Source organism: Brienomyrus brachyistius, chromosome 11 (assembly GCF_023856365.1).
Source record: "Brienomyrus brachyistius isolate T26 chromosome 11, BBRACH_0.4, whole genome shotgun sequence".
In the NCBI taxonomy this organism is placed as follows: Eukaryota; Metazoa; Chordata; class Actinopteri; order Osteoglossiformes; family Mormyridae; genus Brienomyrus; species Brienomyrus brachyistius.
Window position 1 is genome coordinate 9703621 of NC_064543.1, and position 10043 is coordinate 9713663.

The following is a 10043-nucleotide window of genomic DNA, read 5'->3' on the forward strand; positions in this document are numbered from 1 at the left end:
AGTGCGTATGAGAAGGGGTGGGCAGTCTAATCCAGAGAGGGCCAGTGCGTATGAGCAGGGGTGGGCAGTCTAATCCAGAGAGGGCCAGTGCGTATGAGCAGGGGTGGGCAGTCTAATCCAGAGAGGGCCAGTGCGTATGAGCAGGGGTGGGCAGTCTAATCCAGAGAGGGCCAGTGCGTATGAGCAGGGGTGGGCAGTCTAATCCAGGGAGGGCCAGTGCGTATGAGCAGGGGTAGGCAGTCTAATCCAGAGAGGGCCAGTGCGTATGAGCAGGGGTGGGCAGTCTAATCCAGGGAGGGCCAGTGCATATGAGCAGGGGAGGGCAGTCTAATACAGAGAGGCAGATTTTCACTGCAGCTCCCTAATTAATTTACTAATTAGAGGACTGATTGGTGGAAAAGTCCTCACACCTGGGTTTGAACAGCTGTGAAGAAGGGTTGAAGGGTTGAAGACTGCACACCCCTGACTGACCCTTTGCGGGAAAGACTCAGGCAGAGACTCGAACCCGGGTCCCAGAGGTGTGAGGCAACAGTGCTCACCACTGCACCACCATGTCGCCCCTAGTGGAGAAACAGCAGAGCAAAATAGCATGTAAAACCATGTAAACATTTTGTCATTTGTGCTCTGTTAGAAGGGGCACTGTGGCACCCAGAACATGGCCTGGTTTAGGCCCGGTTCAGCCTGGCCCACCTTAAATGGATATGAGGTTATTGAGATAGTCAGATGGACAGTTATTTAATACATGAATACAGTTATTTTAGTATACTGAAGTATTTTGAAATGATAAATAAATTTGCTTTTATTAAAAATGAGTCTGTTGAAGGTTCGCAGCCTTGAAAATGGTATGAGGGCAGATTCTTACTGGTAATTGGCTTCCCCATTATCCACCAACAAACCACATTTCCTGTGTCTGAGCGACGCATTTTGCAAAGTTTAAATTCATCCATATCAAGGGCTACCTTTAAAAATCCAACCCAGCGCATCTTAACCCCCCCTTCCCCCACCTCTACGCTCACAAACAGCGGATCCCGTGCCTCGGCTTGCTAGTGCACGCTCGCACACCCGGGACACACTGCGACAGCTGCTCTGACCTTGCCTGCTCCTCAGCTCTGCACATCGTTCCATCCCCGAGGGCATCTTTGGAGAGGGGTAAGTTATGCTATTTGCCCCCCGTGGAGCCGGCCTGGAGCGGGCGGAGAGAAAAATGAGGCAGGGTGATTTAGCCAAAGAGAACAGCCCAGAGCAGGTGATTCTTATTCCCAAACATCCTCTACCATCATTAGCATATTTATGGAGGTAGACTGTGTTTGTTTACATTTCACTACCCCTGGCATCACCTTTTAATGACACAGATTACTTATTTAGATCAGAGCCTCAGAGGGCCAAAAACTCACTTTGAAAGTCCCCTGCTTCGTACGGCAAATGTTTCCACACACTGTTGTGTGCACATACTGGGCAGCAGGGCGTAGCAGCACAATGAAGGCACCAGAGTCTTAAGGGATGCATATGTAACCACTCCCACAATGCACCTGTGAAGAAGCAAGGCTTTTTGAATGATGTCACCTGCTGTTGGTTTGCAGTTCAGTCACAATCTGAAATGTAAACAAATAAAAACTGTACTTAGGAAAGTATTGACCACTCAGTTATTGTAAATTCAGTTAAATGCTTTTATTATAATTAGTATCCTAGGTCAGCCTTCCCAGTAGAAATTTTCATGTCTTCTGAGGCCTGCAAAACCCCTCTGGTTCTCTCAACCAAAAGAAGATGTTTATTCTCCACTTGGCGGCAAAATGGAGGATAAGTCCATAGATATAACGAGGTTCTTATCCTAGTCAAAAAGGAATGTCTTTGAATCAATCTTTAAACACAAATTACTCAATTTCAGAGGTCCTCACTGTGTAGTACGAAAGGAATTAAAATAGATTCAAGAGCATTTCCAGAGCTAATGATAAAATAACAGTAAGTATGTATCTCACGACAGCAAAAGCTATTGAAATTCATAATGTTTATTATGCCATAAAATAATAACTGGCTTTTACCGAGAAAATAAGTACTCGATTTAATTATATGGCTAAGATCATCAGTTATGGAGCAATCTAAAGCAAATGGGACCGACATTTTGCGAATTAATTCCGTTTGTGGTTCGTTGATATTTCATCATTGACTTTTAATACACTTTTTTTCCATTTTATTTGTTTTGTGTTTTTTTAAATGACATAATGATGATTTTCATAAGGAATCCGTATTCAGATTTTACGTATCATTCTCCAGTCCAGAAACATTATTATTATTACTATTATTATTGTTGATAATAATGTGTCTTTCTAGTATTATTATTAATAATAATAAAGAATCGTGATTTGCAGATGGACTTTGTTCTTGTGATTTAATGTTTTGTCATACGTTTAATTTTTGAAAACTTTGAAGCAACCCGTAGCAATCTAAGCATCGTCATTTTTAGTTTATTAATCTAATTACTAATGACGGTGGTATAATGTGTTTGCTATTTAACCCTCAAGTAGCTCTCTAATATAGAGGAATATAGTATGTCACGAATAAAATATTAATTACTTTAGATTGTTTGGTACATTTTTCAGTAAGGTTGATGATTAGCAATGCAAAGCGAATTGCGAAGGAGATTTGTCACATGATCTGGCGGTAAAGAGAAGCGGAGCCGCAGCGCCGTCATCCCGTCAGAGATCCGCCCAGCCTGCAGCTACCGAAACAGAGCCTTTTTAATGTTGAATACTGTTTAATTTATCCATACATGGCAATTTGCCACGTATCGCTTTAGGGGCCTGGTTTCTGAAAAGAGAAAATGGTCCCCAACTGAATAGGGTAAAAATACATTACTGGATGCAATCTGAACTATTCATTGCATCGCCTGCAATTCGTATGCTGCATTAACGTGGGCAATTTCATGCATATGAATATGGATCGTGCTGAATCTAATTTCATCATGATTAGTTCGTATGGTGGGCTGGGAAATGTAATGTCTGGGTGTGATCTGAGTCTTGGTGCGTATTTACATTACAGGTCTGTGCATTGGGTCTGGGGAGAGGAGGAGGACGGGAGGCCGTGCGTGTCACCGTTTAGCCTGCACAGTCCCCCCGGTCTCGGTCTCTCTCTCTCTCTCTCTCTCTCTCTCACACACACACACACACACACACACCCTCTCTTCTCCTCCATCGCTCTGGGCTGTTTACATACCCGCTCACCTGCCACAAAGGAAATGAATAGCTAACATACTCATTTGCATGAACCCCATCTTTATAAGTGCTCATCTCACACTTAAAAAACATGAATGTGTTCCGCAGTCCGACGTAGGCACTTTTAAAGATGGATGAGCAGATCAGAGTGGCAATTAATTTCCCAGCGTAGCTTTTTTGGATTTAAAGGTCCCCAGAGTGCGGCAGAGGCACAGCGCGCGCGTCTACCCGGCGCGCAGGACTCGGGCTCTGAGCAACGCGGAGTCTAAGCAAACAGAACTGTCACCTCGCACCACGCCCCCCCCCCTCCTTCGCGGGGTAATTGAGAGTTTGGAGTTCCTGTGGAGTCCGCCCAGCATCTGCTCATCTCCTCGGTGTTGACTTCCCTATGGCGGGGTGGGCTGGTGTGGTCTCCAAGTACAGCCGGCATCACAGTCCCGTGTCCATTCTGCGGGGGCGTTTAACGTGATGGCAGCTTAGTCAGGGTAGGTAAGAGGCCTACAAGTTAGAACTGATCGCGAGTGTGATACGGACGGACGGGCAGGTTGTTTGTAGTGAGCTAAAATAAAAGTGCAAGCTGCAGATGTGCACGTTGGCTCGTGAGGGGAGAATGAGATTTGTAGTTTCTGGAAGGCGTTCCGCTTTTATACCCTCAGTTATAAGCTAATGTGCTCCAGAACACTTCGTGAAATTGAAAGTCTGTTTGAATAAAATAATCACCTAAGCGCTAAAATAATAAATTACTCATACTGAATGTGTTTTCGTTTTAATAATATTCATGGTCTGGTGGAACTCATTTTAGCGTGATGGGTGTAGGTTTATCTGAAGATCTTTGGCAGAGAATAAAGAGTTACCGTTATCACAGTCGTGTCGGCCGACATGGCCCGTACCCATTGTTCCCAGTTAAAGAAATCCCCACCATATGTTGCTATGTTGTCAGATCGATTATCTCCGGCGACAAAACCCTTCCCTCTTTAAAACGAGAAAGCGAGGAGACGTTGCCGGTGTACAATGAAGGGAGACGGTTAAGGTCCGAGTATAACCATAATTATTTTGCCCCAAGAGATGATTTATCAGCCGTGACATAACACGCAATGGTAAATGTAGGTAATATTATCCGGTTTTAAAATATTAGGTAATAATATCTGGGCTAAAACGCTGTTAATAATCAACATTTGATTAGTGTTTATAGACAAGATGTTGCGGTTGGGGTCTGGAATTTCAGATGAGCGAATGAGACACACGTGAGAATGATCGTTCGACACTTAAGTAAGAGAAATTCCCTTAATCTGACAAATGAATGATATTAAAACTCAAGAAAGAAATTAATTCATACCGAATGGTTCGGATTACGTCTAAGATACCAAAATAGTTATAGTTTGATTATATTAGGCCTGAATCGTTAATTGAACGAACGGTTTAAATTCTTCTTCTTATTTTCTATCTGGAAGAGTAGTTATTCATTACGTGGTTTTAAGGCTGCCAGAATGCCACTTTCATCTAGGGGACTGACTTCTACATTAGTGGCAACTGACTTCAAACGACATCTGTACTGAATTATTTAATATTCTGGCGATTCTCCGTTTACTTTTTCTGTTCAGGTCTACATGTGTCCAAGTCATTTTCTTCGAATCCCGAGTCTCTCGAAAATTATGCCACGTTACTGACACGTGATGTTTAATCCATCAGTTCATCTGTGAATGTACATTGGCCAATACGATTTATGCGAAGCAGAGGTTTTTGTGCAGGGTACATTCCAGAATGGATGGTGGTCCCCACTCTCTTTCATACACACACACGCACGCACACACACACACACACACACACACACACACACACATACACACACAGATTTATAGTTTTATTTGTAACATTTAGCTGCCAAAAAGTTTCATCGTACTCAAAAAAAAAATTCAGGGTATTGTCTTTATTTTATGTACAATATATCTATACTACAATGTATATTAATTATATAATCGCCATACTTGTACAGGCACACAATTAATAATATTATTATTATATTATTATTAAATTTGGCTACCTCTGCGTTACAATCTATGCTGAGCTGATTGAGTGCAGTATAAAGCTGTTATTTATGTATGACGTAGCCCCATATGCGTTACACAATATGTAATTTTCTATTGAATAACACCCGAAGAAAGTGTTGACTAAGTGCGGCCTGCGGTCCGTATCACTGAAGTTACCTCCGCGGTATCTCTCCTCTGGAAACCTTCCAACTCGAGTCCATTGCAGTGCTTGAAAATAACCACTAGAGGGAGCGAGAAACCTTAAAATAGCCAAAACCCAAAATCTACAAGTTTTTTTCTCTACCTAACGACATTATATTCCGGCAAGCAAATTTTTTAAATATTTTAAAACGTACCTGACTATAGTGTAATTTTTTACCTCATGAAAAGAAATTCCTTGTGGTATATAAAAATATAAATAAATCAAGACAAACGGACAAATAGATCATAAATTGAATTTACTCAACGATATACTCAACGAGACATCTATATGTGTATGTGTATATAAATAAATATATGTATGTATGTGTATATATATTTTATTTTTAAGATAAAATTCTATGTACAAAGATACTTAGGAAATATAAACACAAGAAAAGTCATTCAAGAAATTTACATCAAATAGAATTGTTTGTGGCTGACGAAGACAATATTTATTTAATGTTTAAATAACAGGGTGAACAAAGCATCATAATATTATGAATGGCTGAACAGTGACCAGACATGTCAGATAGCCACTATAGGTTCAAGGTGTCAGACTGTCTCTAGATCTGCTCTGGGTGTAAGCTGGCGTATAAGATGGTATAAGATGGTATAAGATGGTATAAGATGATCACTCTAACAGATCATTCAGTAGCAGTTAATTTTCAGTGGTATTAATGTGTATGTCCCCCACACAAATCTTTGAACCACTCTGAATGCACATTAATTTAGAAAATTATTGTTAAATTATTTTTAAAATGTTTAAATTAAATATTTGATAAGTAAGTCATTAGCAGCTGCCTGAGTGCTCAGTCATCAGTGTGTTGATAATAGGGATTGTTGTTCATTTGCAGCCTGTATAATTAACACGGTTTTATGTCAATGTCAGTTCAATGCTGTGACCCTCACTGCAGACTGTGCCTAACGGCAAATTCAGTCCCATTCCCTCACTGCAGACTGTGCCTAACGGCAAATTCAGTCCCATTCCCTCACTGCAGACTGTGCCTAACGGCAAATTCAGTCCCATTCCCTCACTGCAGACTGTGCCTAACGGCAAATTCAGTCCCATTCCCTCACTGCAGACTGTGCCTAACGGCAAATTCAGTCCCATTCCCTCACTGCAGACTGTGCCTTTTGAATATACAAATATAATGGTCATTTTTATTATGATGCACGTCTGCCTTTCATGTGTCATTTTTCTGCCTGATAATTGTGTTGGTTCATATAAGGTAAATGCTGTCTGCTAATATTAGACATGACATTGGATATGACTGCTTGAGATCTTTTTATGAGGACAAAGCACCCCGGAGCACCTGATTGGCTGGCGCTCCAGCAGTGACTGACTGGCCAACCCTGGACCTAGGAAGCCGGATGAGTTGCAGCTTCTTTATGGCGTTAGATTTATCTGTTTGTTAATCGTAGGCAATTAAGCTGGTCACGAATTTAAGGAGCCAGATCAGACTGATGTACAAACGCTGCTTTGGGTTTGATCAACTGATCCCCTTATAAAAATCATGGGGGGGGGGTCATTTGATGAATAATTATTGTGGTTTATTAACCTTATTGAAGGAAACCAAATCAGCCCAGTATAGCACAGGTACCTGATACCAGCAAACGAGAACGAGGCTTTCATGAGATGTTTGTGACAATAATTGTTGTACCTTTGTACAACTTTGTACCTTTGCTGATGGAGCCAGCCGGTGTGTGCTGCTCCAGTGTGTGCTACTCCAGTGTGTGCTACTCCAGTGTGTGCTGCTCCAGTGTCTGCTGCTCCAGTGTGTGCAGCTCCAGTGTCTGCTGCTCCAGTGTCTGCTGCTCAACCATCAGCCAAGGCTTGCCGGCATCACCCATGTCACAACGGGACAATCACATCTGTAGACTTTGTTCAGCAGTCAAACAGAAGTGTGACGCCACATGGCAGTGGCATGCGCTGGTGACGTGCGCGGTCTGAGCGGGGGGGGGGGGGAGTGGCTTTCTATTGCCTATTCTTAGTCAGAGCAGGCACATGTGCGTGGGCAAACACAAAAAACAGAGAAAACAAAGAGATCCTCGTCGAATGGGCCTTTATGCAAAGATGAACCGTCCGCTCGTCCCGGCAATGTGTTGTGTGGGCATTTTTCACTGGAGACCTATGACGCTAAAGAAAAACAACCTTTTAGATTAGGAAACGGATGCGCTACTGCATTCAGACATAATTCTGACATTTAAAAATAATTTACCGTAGGTCACTCCCCCCCCCCCCCCACAACATCCACCCTCAACTAATTTTTTATGCATGTTCGTGCAATTTATATAGTTGCTTACTGCCTGCAATTTGTGGCAGAATGTTTGTGCACGAATTGCACTGAAGTTTGCGTGGGATGGGGCTGGCTGGAGCCGGTACAGTCTAACTAGTCTGTCTTCTGATGTGGATCAAGGAGAAGGAAAATGTCCCGTTTTTCCAAGCCAAACACTCCGAAAGGCAGAGTGCTTTTCCTTCTTTTTGAAGTTTCCAAGGCTTCCGTCAGTCTGTGGAAAGGCAGCTCTCCCGGTCACATGGAAACAGTGCCTGTGAAAAGGGTATGAGGCACACCTGCCCTTTATTGCCTCTTTGGACCCCCCGTCCCTATAGGCCGGATACGCGGGGGGGGGGGGGGGGGGGGGGTGCACAAGATAGGGAAGTAACTTGGGGGAAGTTTTTTTTTTGAGGCAGCGGGGGCTGGGGGTTGAAGGGCACAGGGGATGGGGGATGGGCAGGAACGCCATGTGCCGGCACAGACTTGGAGCTGTCAGGGCTGCCGAGAGATTGATGGCTGTACGGAGGAGAAAACAGCCTGCAGCACTTTGCCAGATGCAGCTACGGATATTTCATGGCACATGGCTCCACGCCCCACACCACTCTCACTCCAGCTGCGTCAGAGCGACAAAATCTGCTTTAATAACAGCCTTGGGTGCCTCTGTTATCTAAGCTGGCCCCTGGACGGCTGCTGTGGAAATTGTGGGCTTTACAAAGTTGTGAGGGGGGTCCCATTCGAATGTCTCATTTTGATGACCGTGCCACTCTGTCCCCTTAGCGTTTTGCACCATGGGCTACTATGCTGTAGTTTTATGGTTGCATGCTGACAGTGGTGAGAGATTAGTACAGCTGTGGCCCCAATCCAATCGGCCGCATTCTGAACGGCCGCATTCTGAATGGCCGCATTCTGAATGGCTGCAATCCGAATGGCCACATTCTGAATGGCCACAATCCGCACGGCCACATTTCGAGCGGCCACAATCCAATCGGCCGCATTCTGAATGGCCGCACTCCGAACGGCCGCATTCTGAATGGCCACAATCCGCATGGCCGCATTTTGAACGGCCACATTCTGAATGGCTGCAATCTGAACGGCTGCATTCTGAACGGCTACAATCTGAATGGCCGCATTCTGAACGGCTACAATCCGAACGGCCACATTTCGAGCAGCCACAATCCAATCGGCCGCATTCTGAATGGCCGCACTCCGAATGGCCGCATTCTGAATGGCTGCAATCCGAACGGCCGCATTCTGAACGGCCATTATCCGCATGGCCGCATTTCAAGCGGCCACAATCCGAACGGCCACATTCTGAATGGCCACAATCCGAACGGCCACATTTCGAGCGGCCACAATCCAATCGGCCGCATTCTGAATGGCCGCACTCCAAACGGCTGCATTCTGAATGGCTGCAATCCGAACGGCCATTATCCGCATGGCCGCATTTCAAGCGGCCACAATCTGAACGGCTGCATTCTGAATGGCTGCAATCTGAACGGCTGCATTCTGAACGGCTACAATCTGAACGGCCGCATTCCGACCGGCCACAATCCGAATGGCCACCAGGCTCGGGGGTGAAGCTGCATGTAAACACGGTTGGATTACAGCTCTGTGCACATAGACTGCAGGGTCTGAAAATCTGGCCATACTGGGGAATATATTAAGCAAGAGTGAAGTCAAATGTTGCAGTAAGAAGGTCGTAGGCCGCATATCTGGTTCATGGGGGGGTCACACACATGGCCATGTGTGCTCTGCTGCAGTCCCTCTTTCTCACAGCACTTGTGTTACTTTCTGGGCTGTCAGTGCAGTCCAGACCCCCTGTGCATTCCCCTGGGGGGGCCGCCACAATGCCATTATCATCCATCGGATTGTGTTTGCCCATTACCCATTGGGGGCTGCCGTCTTGCCTTTTGTCTGAAGCAATTCCTCACCCTGGGCCCCCCCCAGTCCGTCCCCTCTGCCCTCTCTGTCTGCTGCAGTCCATCTGCCCCCTATCCGCCCCCTCCCCCTACACACACACACACGCACACGCATACCACCAGCTGGCCATGCTGCCCAATCCCCTGGGATGCAAACAGGTGCAGGAGGTACTCAGCAGGACACAGCACCTCTCAAACCTGCCAGCACGACTCCGGAAGAGGATGCATGGTAATTGTTCTCATACTTGATCCAGTTGCCTGAATAGATGCCACAGTGCAGCCACTTGTTTGTTCTGAAGGTAGAAGACGAGCAAACAGAGGTGCAAGTCTGTACCACTCATCAACAATGACTTTGTGTTTCTTCTTAAAACAGCCATGCATCCTGGGTACCAGAACCTGTCAGACCTAAGA